This window comes from Rattus norvegicus, chromosome 4 (genome assembly GCF_021556685.1).
Source record: "Rattus norvegicus strain SHRSP/BbbUtx chromosome 4, alternate assembly SHRSP_T2T, whole genome shotgun sequence".
Lineage (NCBI taxonomy): Eukaryota > Metazoa > Chordata > Mammalia > Rodentia > Muridae > Rattus > Rattus norvegicus.
This window is the reverse complement of record NC_141537.1, coordinates 174,582,481-174,595,926: the sequence shown is the minus strand read 5'-3', so window position 1 is coordinate 174,595,926 and position 13,446 is coordinate 174,582,481. Positions and strand designations below refer to the sequence as shown.

Below are 13,446 nucleotides of genomic sequence, written 5' to 3'. Positions count from 1 at the left end.
AAGAGCTGGCTCTTTAAGAAAATCAATGATATAGACAAACTCAGTCAAACTAACTAAAAGCCAGAGAAAAAAATATACAGACTAACAAAATCAGAAATAAAGATACTAATTAAATTCAAAGAATCATTAGGTCTTACTTAAAAAACCCACAATACCACAAAATTGGAAATTTTAAATATAATGTTTTCCTTGATTGGTTCCACTTACCAAACTTAAATCAAATTAGGTAAACTATTTAAAAAGTCATATAACCAGTAAGGAAACTAAAGCAGACATTATAGGTCTCTTAACCAAAACCCCCAGAACCAGGTGGTTATAGTACCACCTTTAAAAAGGAGCTAAGACTAACACTCCTCAAACTATTTCACAAAATAGAAACAGAAGAAACAGTGCAAAACTCACTTTATGAGGCCACAGTCACCTTGATAACTAAACCACACGAAAGGGGCAACAAAGAAAGAGAATTTGAGACCAATTTCTCTTATTAATGCAAAAATATTCACAAACCAAATCCAGGAACACATCAAGAACGCCATCCACCACAATAAAGAAGGCTTCCTTCCACGGATGCAGGGATGATTCAATATACAAAAACACAACAACATAATCCACCATGTACACAAACTGAAAGATAAAGTCACACAATTATGTCATTAGATTCTGAAAAAAGCCTTTGACAAGACCCAACACCCCTTCATGTTAAAAGTTGAAGAGAGATCAGAGATACAAGGAACAAACCTAAACATAATCAAAGCAATATACAGCAATCCAATAGCTGACATCAAATTAATTGGAGAGCAACTTAAAGAAATTCCACTAAAATCAGGGACAAGGTTCTCTGCTCTCTATCTATGCAATATAGTACTTGAAGTTTTAACTAGAGCAATAAGGCAACTAAAGGAAAGCAAGGGGATACAAATTAGAAAGGGAGATGACAAAGTATCAATATTTGCAGATGATATGATAGTATAAATAAGGGACCCTAAAAATTCTACCAGAGAACTCCTACAACTGATAATACCTTCAGCAAAGTGACTGGATACAAAATTAAATAAAAAAAAATCAGTAGTCCTCTCTCACATAAAAGATAAAGGGGCTGAGAAAGAAATTAGAGTAACAAAGCCCTTTACAATAGCCACAAATATATAAAATATCTTGGTGTAGCTCTAACCATACAAGACCTGTATAACAAGAACTTCAAATCTTTGAAGAAAGAAATTGATAAGATCTCAAAAAAGGAAAGATATTCCATGCTGCTGGATCTATAGGATTCATATAGTAAAAATGCCCATCTTACCCAAAGCAATCCAGAGATTCAACACAATTTGCATTAGAATTCCAAAACAGTTCTTTACAGACCTTAAAAAAATTAATGCTCAACTTCATATGGGGAAACAAAAGCTCTAGGATAGCTAAAACAATCCTGTACAATAAAAGAAATTCTGGAGATAACACTACCCCTGATTTCAAGCTGTTTTACAGAACAATAGTAAAAGAAAACCTCATGGTATTGGCATAAAAAGACAGGTTAATTAATGGAATTGAATCAAACATCCAGAAAAAACACGCAACTATGGACACTTGATTTTTTACAAAGAAGCCACAAAAGGAACCATCTTCAACAAATGTTGTTAGTCTAACTGGGTGTCTCCATGGAGAAGAAGGCAAATAGATTCATATCTATGGCACTGCATAAAACCCAAGCCCAAGTGGATCAAAGACTTCAACATAAAAAAGGATACATTAAATCTGATAGATGAGAAAGTAGGGAATAGCCTTCAACACATTGGCATAGGAGAAAACTCCCTGAACAGAACACCAAGATCTCTGGCACTCAGATCAACAATTAATAAAGGGGACCTCATGAAACTGCAAAGCTTCTGGGAGGCAAAGAACACTGTCACTAGGACAAAAGCATAGCTTGCAGAATGGGGAAAGATCTTTGCCAACCCTATATCTGACAGAGGGCTGATATCCAAAATATATAAAGAACTCAAGGAATTTGATATCAACAAACCAAACAACTCAACTAAAAATAAGGTACATTCTAAACGGGGAATTCTTGACAGAGGAATGTCTAATGACTAGGAAGCATTTAAAGACATGTTCAACATCCTTAGTCATTAGGTACAAATCGAAACCACTCTATGATTACATTTTATACCTGTCAGAATGGCTAAGATCAAAAACTCAAGCTACAGCCCATGCTGTGGAGAATGTGGAACGCAGGGACCAGTTTCTCTTGCTGGTGGGAGTGAAAACTTGTACAACCACCCTGGAAGTCAATTTGGCAGTTTCTCAGAATATTGTGCAATAGTTCTACTTCAAGACCCAAGTATACCACTCCTGGGCATATACCCAATCATGCTCCGTCACACCACAAGGACACTTCTCAATTGTGTTCATAGCAGCTTTATTCATAATAGCCAGAAACTGGGAATGGCCTAGATGTCCTTTAACTTAAGAATGGATAAAGAAAATGTGGCACATTTAAACAATGGAATAGTAATCAGACATTAAAAAATCAAGACATTTGCAGGCAAATGAATGGAACTAGAAAAAAACATGCTGAGGGAGGTTAAACAGACCCAGAAACACAAACATAATGTATACTCACTTATAAATGGATATTAGCCATAAAGGACAAGATAACCATGCCACAATCCACAGACCCAAAGAGGATAAGCAACAAGGAGCACTCAAGGGAGGATGTTTATATCTCACAGAGAAGGAAAAATAATATGGACATCCAGGATGGATAGAGGGAGGAAACTGGGAGGGCATGGGGGTTGGAGAAGAAGAAGAGAGATTAAGTGTAGGGAGAATAGAGGGAGAAAGATCTGGCAGAGAGAACTGGAAATGTTTGAGATGACCTAGAAACCTAGGACAAAGAAAACTACCAGGAATCAATGAGTTTGATGTTAGCTAAGACTGCTAGCAATTGGAGACATGGAGCATGAAACACTCACCTTCTGTAACCAGAAAGACTTCCAATAGAGGGATATGGGTGGGAACACTAAACCAGGCACGGAACATTAGGTCCACAGTTCTTCCTGACTACAAGATATACCGGAACAAAGTTGGAGTAGAAATTGTGGGAGTGACCAACCAATAACTGAGCCAGTTTGAGACCCATACCATTTGTGAGAGAGCCCACCCTGACTCTATTAGTGACAATCTGTTACACTTGGAGACAGGAGCATAACTGTCATCAGAGAGGCTTTACCCAGCTACTGATTAAAACAGATTCAGAGACCTATAGCCAAACATTAAATGGAGCTTAGGGAATTATCTGGAAGAGTAGGAGGAAGGATTGAAGGAGTTATAGAGGTCTACAACACTGCAAGAAAACCTACAGGATCAACTAACCAGAAACCATAGAGGATCACAGACACTCACCAACCAGAGAGCATGCATGGGCTGGACCTTGGCCCTTTACACATATGTAGCAGATGTACAACTTGGTCTTCACGTGGGACCCCTAACAGCAGGAGCAGGGGCTGTCTTTGACTCTATTACCTGCCTTTGGATCTTTGTCCCCTGACTGTCCTGCCTTGTCTAGATTTGATAGAAGTAGATTCACCTAGTCCTGCTTCAATTTGATAGGTCAAGGTGATTTGATAACCATGGGAGGCCAATCTCTGAGGAGAAAAGGAGGGGAAGGGGAGAGGTGAATTGAGAGAGAAGGACTGGGAGAGGAGAATAGAGAGGAAGCTGTGATCTGGATGTAAATTAATTAATTAATTCAAAAAAACTTATCCAGGGCAGATTTGTCCTTGGTGAACTATCTGGAGAACACAGACATTTCTCCTTGTCGCTTCAGGGAATGGCACATAAGATTGAGTGTCACAGCCAAGGGTTTCCTGCTTGTATGGTGCCCAAAATTCTCCCAAATGGTAAAGGTGTTAGGGAAATGATTTAATATGCTATATATGAGCTAGAAAAGAAGGTGTGTGTGTGTGTGTGTGTGTGTGTGCGTGTGTGTGATCAGTTGAGAAATTTCCACTAAATGAGCATAGTACAATGTGAAGTAATATTGGGGTGGCTACTTACATGCTTTCATATAAAACCAATATAAAATTGATTAAAGTACTCTTGATAGCATTTGTTAAGTCTCTGTGTATCTGCAAAGGAAGTTGAAAGCCAGTGAGAAAGTGGGTAATGGCCAGTGTGTAACTGAGGAATGTTTTCAACCACAGACCAAGTTGTCAAAGTGTAAATCAAGGAAAGTTTTCTATTGATTTCTCTAGAGAATGTTCTAGAGTGACTCCTTAGGCCCATATAGACACATAGGAACACACAGAAGCCCTCCTTGCACACACAGCAACGAGAGAACCAAACCAATGCTTACAGCGCTGTACTGTTTCACTCCTGTGGGATAAGAATGTCCTTGTGTTGACTCTGAGGAAGACAATTCTCAGGGTAACTAGATTTGGAAATTCGATCACAGGCAATAGTCAGGTGAGTTAGGTCTGGTGTATCCAAACTCCGGAGTTCCTTTTATTGTTCAGGGAAAGGCAAAGTCATAGTTTTAGGCTTCTGCAGAACACATTCATGTTAAGGTTTTAGATAGGAATGTCGCTTCCTGCATGTTAAGATATGAGATAGCAATGTCACTTGCTGGCAGCTCTGTGAGACGAGGTAAAGTCAGACTGGAAGAATTACCTGAAGTGAGTAAGCATGTGCTTGTCAAGTGACATGTCATGTCTTAAGTGAACTGAAGTGAAATACATACTACTGACATTTATTAATAGACATGCACTAACATACAGTGTATTAGTCAGTGATAATCGTGTAATTAATCTAGTATAACTAAAATTTATTGACTACAAAATATATCACAATATAACATACAACTAATAATTCATGTATTACTGTTATTGTAATTTATATTAACAGCAATAGATAAAGAAATAATAACACACGTGTTTCAACTAGATGCACATAAAGCAAGTGTATATAACATGAACAATCTACAGATCGTTAAATTGGATTTGCTTTTTACCAAAGTGAAAAATTAACTATGGGTACACCAGAAAGAAAGTATAAAGGTTTCTTAAAATTAAGAACATAGAAAGCTATCCTAAGTGATTGGTAACGGAAGCCATAGCACTGAGCTTCTATAGTTATATTTAAAATAGAGAAGACAGGGCTACAGCAAAAACACGTAGAATTCAGAAGGGAACACTATTTGCTACGTTGGCACTTTAGATGTGGGCCTAAAGGTAAGATTCTCGAAACATACATGGCAACCCTTTGTTGCACCAGTAAATCAATTTTCCTAGATCCATAGATAAATCAGGCAAATTATCACTAGCCACACAGAAAATTTGACAAATTTAGTTCATTAGTTGATGTACTGGCCATATGTGGATATTATACCAAGCGATTAGTTATTATTCTTTGTTTCCAAGGACAAGTATTACTTATCGAATCTGACTGCACAACTGGCTAGTATTAATGTAATCCAAAGCCATTAAAGAGATTATTTCTGCTAAATATGGTATAGTAAAACAAAAACCACATGTGTTCTTAAACTTTAGAAAGATTCCTACATAATTCACAAAAGGAGAAATCAAAGAAAGATTTAGAAAATTAGAAATAAAATTTCCAAGAGAAAAGTTTTGTTTGACTAAGTTCAGAGACACACAGCACTTCTACCCAGAATCTGGAGCTAAAGATAAATCTTAAAAATGGAAGACAGAAAACCAAAACCTCAGCAGAAAAAGAAATCATGAAAATGACTTCAATGCAGATATATTCTCATTAAAGAATTGTTGCTAAGGACAGATAGTTTGAAAACGTAAGTAACATTAAGACTCTGTTTGTCATGATTATCTGTATGTTGTTTCACTGGGTCATAAATTTGGAAGAAAAGGAATAATTCAGTTAGAAATAGGCAAATATTTGATGGATAGGAAATGACTTGTCCTCTTTTCCAAGCATCATGAGAATTATACTAATTTTTGCTTATTATGGAAGTCCTCCTCATGAAAACTGGAATCAGTTATGATGACAGGTTGGGAAATTATGGTCTGGGGACTTGCAACCAGTGAGTCAGTGAACACTGTTCTACAGCACTGGATAAAGATATCTCTCTGTGTGTTCTTTCATTTCTCTCCCTCTCTCTTCCCCTCCCTTTTTCCTCCCCTCCCCCTCCAACCCGTCTTCTCTCTGAGCTCAACCATAGTTCGGTTGCATTCTGTTCATTTCACTGACTTGATTTCCTGCTGTCCCAAATGCAGGTGGACATGACAGAGGACGAGAAGCACGTCATGGACTGAGACATTGAGTTGGATTGAGATGGCCTTGGGGACTTGGGTTATTACCAATGGGTGTGGGTGTGGCATGTGTTCATCCCCTCTCCCCGTGCTTCTAACCTGAGACAAGTGTGCATTTGGCAATTCATTCCACAGTGAGCACTGGACATGCGCCACATATAAGGGTTAGTTTTAAGGAATGGGCTACATCTCATTTCTTTTTCCAATCTCAAGCATTAGAAAAGCCACTGTCTGCTAAGACAGACAGGGGAAGAACTGGGGCATGCATTAACACGTGTTGGTCTTTGGTGGTTTCCTAGAGAAGTTGGAAAACAAGAGACAGCAAGATCCCAGTAGGAGCGACAGACAGAAACTAGACAGAGACCACTCTTCTCCCCACAGCCTTTCTGCCAATTTGTTAGGGCCACACTCCTTCTATCGAACAGTAAGTTCTCTTTGCAGTATCTTTGGGGATACAGCAGGCTGGAAAGTATGAATGTGAAGGGAACTCTACCAGCAGATAGGGCTCGGCAGAGCTTGGCACTCTCAGCAATGTCGACTTCAGATCCTTTAGGAGACAAGACAAATAATACCAACGGAATAAGGCTTGTATCAGCCTGAGAGGAGGAGCAAGAAGAGGAGGCAGAAAGGGAGCAGAAGGAGAGGGAGAGAGAGGGAAAGAGATCAGCAGGTATGAGGAAAGCAACAGAAAGCAGCTTTTCAGTTTAGGGAGAATTACATGCTAGATCTCCATTGCAAAATACGGCAGAAATATTACACAACCTGTCGACAGTTTGAAGAAGTAATACATTCGCATTATTTGTATTTGTCTTCCCGTGTTTTGAAGAAGTATTTCCTTTGAGTCTCTTACCTGAAGCAAATCTCTAAAATTGCACATGATCTCACTTCTCTTCAGGCCTCATGGAAGACAAAACAGATCTGCCACACGCCTCTGCTGACACTTAGGTTACTAATAGTGTCCTTGTCTGACCGGTTGGGCTTGTTTAAGAATCTAGTTTTCATCAACCCGGAGGGCCATGTAGAAAAGAAGAGTTTGTACTGACATGATGAATTCAAGAACAAAGCCACAACACCACCAACGAGTTAACTTCTGTGTTCTGTGAAGAATTTATGCCAAATGATTCCCTCCCAACAGAGGGGTACAGGGAGGCGTTGTTGGAAATATAGACATCAGGTAGGCATTTTCTTCCTTAAGTCAGGTTTTCTCCTCTTGGCATATAGAGAGGACTCTGGTTTCCAGAGCCAAGGACTGAGATCAGTCTGTGAGTCTGGTCCACCAAGAGATTATAAATCAACATGTGTTCTTTTTTATTTTAAGTTTGATAAATGATAAACATGACTTTCTTCACCTCAGAATGTATAGTAAGTACAAAAAAACAACCCAAGTGAAAACATTTTTAAAGACTGCAATGAAACAGACTGGGCGTAGATGTTGTTGACATTGAGCCGTGTATGGAAACTTGGAGACAACTCCAGTCAATACATACTTGGCTCAAGGTAAGGGAAGCTCAGGCAAAAGCAGGCTGTAGGCTGTAGGCTGCAGGCTGTAGGCTGTAGACTGCAGGCTGCAGGCTGTAGGCTGTAGGCTGTAGGCTGCAGGCTGCAGGCTGTAGGCTGTAGGCTGCAGGCTGTAGGCTGTAGGCTGTAGGATGCAGTCTGGTGTCCCTTCCTCCCTTTGTTTTTTGTTTGACTTCATTACAGTTCCTCCTAAGAGCGATTTCTTGGGTGCAAATGCAGATCATAGAAATTTCAACATTATGCTCACTTAGAAAGCTGCCAGTGAGAAGATATTTACAATGTTTATGGTTCAGCATTGTGCCTCTCCTGTGCATACCTCCCCTCACGAATAGGTGCTCAGCATGGCGGCTTTCTGCTACCACAACATAATATGGTGTAAGTCATGGTCTGAAGAGGCAATGCTTATTTTTGCCTCAATGTCTCAGGGGTTTTATGTTGTCAGTAGTTTCCTGGACTCATTCTGCTGGGCCAGTAGTGCACAACACATCATGATTGGAAATGCATTCCTCTTTAGGCTACTAAACAGTAGCAGTGGCAGGTAGGAGTGAAAGAGGGAGAGAAGGAAGAAGGGACAGGAAGAGAGAAGGAGGAAAGGAAGAGGGGGGGAGAGAAGGAGTGTTAAAGAGAGTACAGGGTAGTTGGGAGAGGGTAGAACTGATTCCCAGTATCCTCTTGAAGTCCTAGAGAGTGGTAGATAGCTCAACCTTGAGGAGAACGTGGTCCCACAATGAAAAACTCTAACACCATTGTTTGAAGATATTCCAGATATTTTTAAGTGAGGAGATTGAACCAGAGCCTTGCATATCTCAGGGAAGTGTTCTACAGAAGTCTACAGACCCCAGGGGATTCAAGATGATCTTACCCATAGCATTTATCATTCCTGTAAGTGAACAGAGGAAATTTCTATGCACTATTTATTTTTAAATGGGGAATTATCATAAGAAATATCCTGAGTCCTCAAAGTATTTGAACCTCTAAACCTCTTATTACGCATGAAGACTGCATGCAGTTCACAGGTGGCTTAATGAAGCTGGGCTGAATAGACAGGAACAATTTAACCTTGGTACACTGGAATATCATGGTTAGAACAGTTTGATAGCAATTATTCGTCAACAGGAGGGGACATGGAATTAACCTTACACTGTGTTGCCTTTGGAAGTTTGCCCTTCAGTGTCCTTGCTTAACATGTGTTCTTAACTGTTTTACTACAAGCTTTTATTAACAGTAAAACCAAGTGGCAGTTATGCTATTTTTGTAATTTATCCTTTCATGACTGGTTTTAAGTATAAATTTAAATGATGTCATATCTTGCATCTGCAATTAGGCTACTTGGATTTCAGACAAAAAATTTATGACAAAATAATCATATTGTACCTCTGAGATTGCATACTAAACACGAGGGCCATGTGGTATGTGTGATGCATGTGTGCAAGTATATGTATATATGTATGTGCATATGTATATGATGTACATGCATATACATGTTTGCAAGCATATATTTGTATATATGTGTGTGTGCATATGTGGATATGTGAATGCATATATGTATGTATGTGTATATATGTATGTATGTATGTATGTGTATGTGCTGGGGTCTTCCCTGGCTAAGGGTTAGTATCCTTGTTGACAGGCTCAGAGAGGAGATAAGGATTCTGCATGGTAGGGAGGGAGTCAGGTGAGGGTCAGGGGAATTTTGCTGCTCTGACTTGGTAACAATCAGACCACGTCTGTGGCTCTGACTAGCAATTAGGCCATTTCTGCTGCTCTGACTGACTAGCAACCAGGTAATTCTTTATTTATACAACTTTCACAGAACAGATAGACTAATGTTTATCCAATGGCACAGAATACGTTTGACTTCTCATTGTATGTCCAGGGGTACAAGTTCAGTCACAGAAAATACAAACAGAACAGATTGCTTTCTTATTTTCCATATAAGTCCAGGTTAAAGAATCTAAAGAATATTTCCTCCAAAGCAAACACATATGTTATATGACAGCCTGCTTTTAGGCTGCCAGCATTTGCAGTTTTAAAACACATCAGACAAACAGAAATGATCTGAACTGGTCTGTTTATGAAGAGCAAATACAAACGCCTAACTTCTTTGACTAAATGTTAGTCAACCTCTCCTTTTTACTGAGTTCTATCCCTCTAGTGGTGGATCCTGTAAGACCTCCCATCTTTAAACTACATTTTCAGAGCTCTTCAAGTCTTTAATAAGAAAGACCTTGAATGTGTAACCTATTCTCCTGGCCAGTCAGAGATTGCCAATTGTCTCTGTTTACCCTGCATCAATTATACTGTTTGCGTTTGCTCGGGGGGCAAACACCCCAAGAAGTTTCCTGAAGTAATGGCCTCATTATTTATCTCTGCTTAATGATCTCCGGGGCATAAGGAAGACTTCCAAATAGGGGCAGAGAAAGTTAATCTTAAAAATTTCCTATAAAGGCTCAGACATATTTTTCCCTCAGGAAAAGACATAAAATGAATCATAATGCAGAAAAGTCTCCAAGAATGCGACACACAAAGACTGAAACCCAAAAGTTAGAGATAGAAGGAAAGCGATCACAGAAATCGGCTCAGAATTGCTAGAACCCTGTCAAGCAGCTGTGCTGGCTTCATTATTCTTGCCGTTCCCAGTGGCTATGATTGTTGGCTGTGCTGTGTGTGTGTGTGTGTGTGTGTGTGTGTGTGTGTATACATATATGTACATGCCTGTATATATGTGTATGAGTATGCACACATGTGTATGTATATGTATAAGTATACATATATGTGTGCATGCATGCGTATATGTGTGTATATGTGCCTGTGTGTACATGTATACACACATTGCATATATGTGTGTATGCATATGTACACATATGTGTATGTATACATATATATGTGCATGTGTGTATGTATGTGTGTATGATTATGTACATATGTGTGTGTTTGCATGTGTGCTTACTTGTGGGGATGTGCTGTCCTCCCCGTGCATAGACTTCAGAGGACAGCCTTCCTATTTGAGTTCTCACCTTTCAACCATGTTTTGAGATAGAGCCTCTTCGTTACTGTGTAAACCAGACTATACGGTTCTTTATTCTCTGCCTCCTATCTCCTCACAGGTGCATGCTGGGATTATAGAGGCTCATGATACCTCTGCTGTTTGGATACCACTGCTGCGTGGTTACCGCTGCTGCGGGGTTAGCACTGCTGCGTGGTTATCATTAATGCGTGGTTACGGCTGCTGCGTGGTTACCGCTGCTGGTGGTTAGCACTGCTGCGTGGTTAGCGCTGCTGCGTGGTTAGCGCTGCTGCGTGGTTAGCGCTGCTGGGTGGTTACCGCTGCTGCGTGGTTACCATTAATGCGTGGTTACCGCTGCTGCGTGGTTACCATTAATGCGTGGTTACCGCTGCTGTGTGGTTAGCACTGCTGGGTGGTTACCATTAATGCGTGGTTAGCGCTGCTGCGTGGTTACCATTAATGCGTGGTTACTGCTGCTGCGTGGTTACCACTGCTGGGTGGTTACCACTGCTGGGTGGTTACCGTTAATGCGTGGTTTTATGCTCGGATCATTTATGTTTACTTTATGTTCTTTTGTTTTTGTGTTTCATCGCAGGTGGAAAGATTTAGAAGTAGCAAACCCAAGAACTTCCTAAAGAGTTCCCAGGATCTGACTTAAGGAACCAAAGCCAAGGTATGTATCGATTTTCTCTGTCAGTGTCATCACCCCGGTCTACAGCAAATCAGATTCTTCATTCAAAACGCCTGGTTATCAGCCACCACTCTTGCTCTAAGTGTAGGGAAGACATCACCATTGGCCGTGGACTTGGGAAAGAAGTTGACAATGATTCCTAAAACTTAATGTAAAGAATCGTGATCAAACCTTGAATCTGACTGTGGCATATTTTCTACATGCTCAACATACCCCTCACTCTCTTCTCAATGTCTCTGCATAGAACCTTTTGGAGCAGAAACTTATCCACTAAATACAGGCTCTGACAGATCTAGCAGGCATCCAGTGGCTGGTTATTATCAGGTAGTGTGTGGTCGAGGGAAGCAGTAATTCTATGCCATCCTGAAATGTGTTACACACAACTTCCGCCTAGTGCCACAGCATGCCAGCGACGTGATCGGAACTGCTCAATACCTTGGTGAAAATTACAGGCAGCAGGATATGAGTGTGAAGCTATGGTTTATACATTTCTATTTTAAATATAGGAAAACGAAAGAGACGGGGACATGTCTTGATAAAGTTGTCCGCAAACCAACTGTGAGCTGCACCGCAGCTATATTAAAAAGAGAGTTGTTGGTCCATTCTTTCATTTTGGCCAGGGATGATGGGGAAAAAATCAACAGAATATAAACCAGAACTATTAAGCTCTCGAAAGTACGATGTGTTCGAATGCAGGATAAAGGAACAAGTAGTTGCTGTTGCTGTTTGCAAGGCTAGTGCAAGCCAAGAGTCTACGTGGTAGTGAAATCAATCCAATCGCTTTATTTAGAAATCTTATCCAGTTACACAGAAGGTTCCCTGAAGTCCAATCTGGATACATGCACAATAGAGTGAACCTCATTAAAGGCAGGGGTGACACTTGCATCCAGCCTTTTGATTTGGAACTTAGTTTTGAAGAGGGATATTGCCATTCCATAGTTCCAAGGGGGTGGGGTTATCTCAGGCCCTGGAACTTCATCCTCACTGTGCTCTGACCCAGCTTAGAAAGCACAACTTCTGCCTTTTGTTGTAGAAAACACTTGATTTTCTATGTTAGATGCACTATTTTCCTGCTCAAAATATCTAGATTCTCCCTGAGTAATGCAGTGGCATGTCAGACTGTACAGTGTCACCCACACACCATACTCATAATCTCTTTCCATGATAGAGTTTCTGCTGATCATTTGGAACTCTGACGAGAGCCATGACTGTGAGTCTAAGCTACAGACAATGGGATTTAAGCTACAACCGGCTCTGGGTGTTTTATGTATATGGGCACCCTTTCTTTTTGAGCACAGCATGTACAGCCTCCCGGTACTTATCATCTTTCTGACCATTGCATAACGATAGCAGCTGAGCAGCTGCTCTGAACTCAGCCATAGGATGACAGGGAGAGCCTGACTGGACTGAGCCACCTGCCACCCGGCTAGCTATGGTTTAATGCAACACATGCCCTTCCTTTTCCTCATTTCCTTCTTGGTTTGAACAGTACCCAAATCTTAAATAAATCCTAACTTCAGTCCTGAAGATATGGTTCTGCAGTTCAGAGTATAGACGGCCTTTTCAGAGGACTCAGGTTCAATCCCAGCACCCGCACAGCGGCTCACAACCATCTGCATCACCGGTCCCATGCGACCTCCTGCCTTATTTTGACCTCTGCAGGCAGTGCATACACACGGCATGCAGACAAAACACCCATACACACAAACCACGCTAAAAAATAAACATAGTTTCCTATGAAAAACTGCATTCCAGCGTAATCATTAAAGACAGGAGTCCCACAGTTAAGAAAAACCAGTTAGAACACAGAGACTGCATTCTAAAAATCCTAGAGACTGACTATTCTGTAAGAAAACAATAGATTTTGCTTTAATTTCTTTTTCAGATTGACTCACTGGCTAAAGAACGTTTAACCTCTGTCAGCTGCTTAGAAACGTTCAGAACATAGA

General features: G+C 40.4%; 1 protein-coding gene across 6 annotated transcripts in view; it reads right to left on the bottom strand.

Moving 5' to 3' along the window:
- The window catches only part of Pik3c2g (phosphatidylinositol-4-phosphate 3-kinase, catalytic subunit type 2 gamma), a 366,288-nt gene that overhangs the window by 346,878 nt on the left and 5,964 nt on the right, over window positions 1-13,446 (bottom strand). For 2 of the 6 annotated variants that reach the window (XM_087655647.1, XM_087655651.1), the window contains exon 1: window positions 7,132-7,244. The exons of 2 other annotated variants lie outside the window; for them this stretch is intronic. The gene's annotated coding sequence lies outside the window, so the exon portion shown is untranslated. Of the gene's footprint in view, window positions 1-7,131; window positions 7,245-13,446 lie in introns of those variants that run through there. 2 more of the 6 variants (XM_087655646.1, XM_087655649.1) reach the window with 1 other exon arrangement.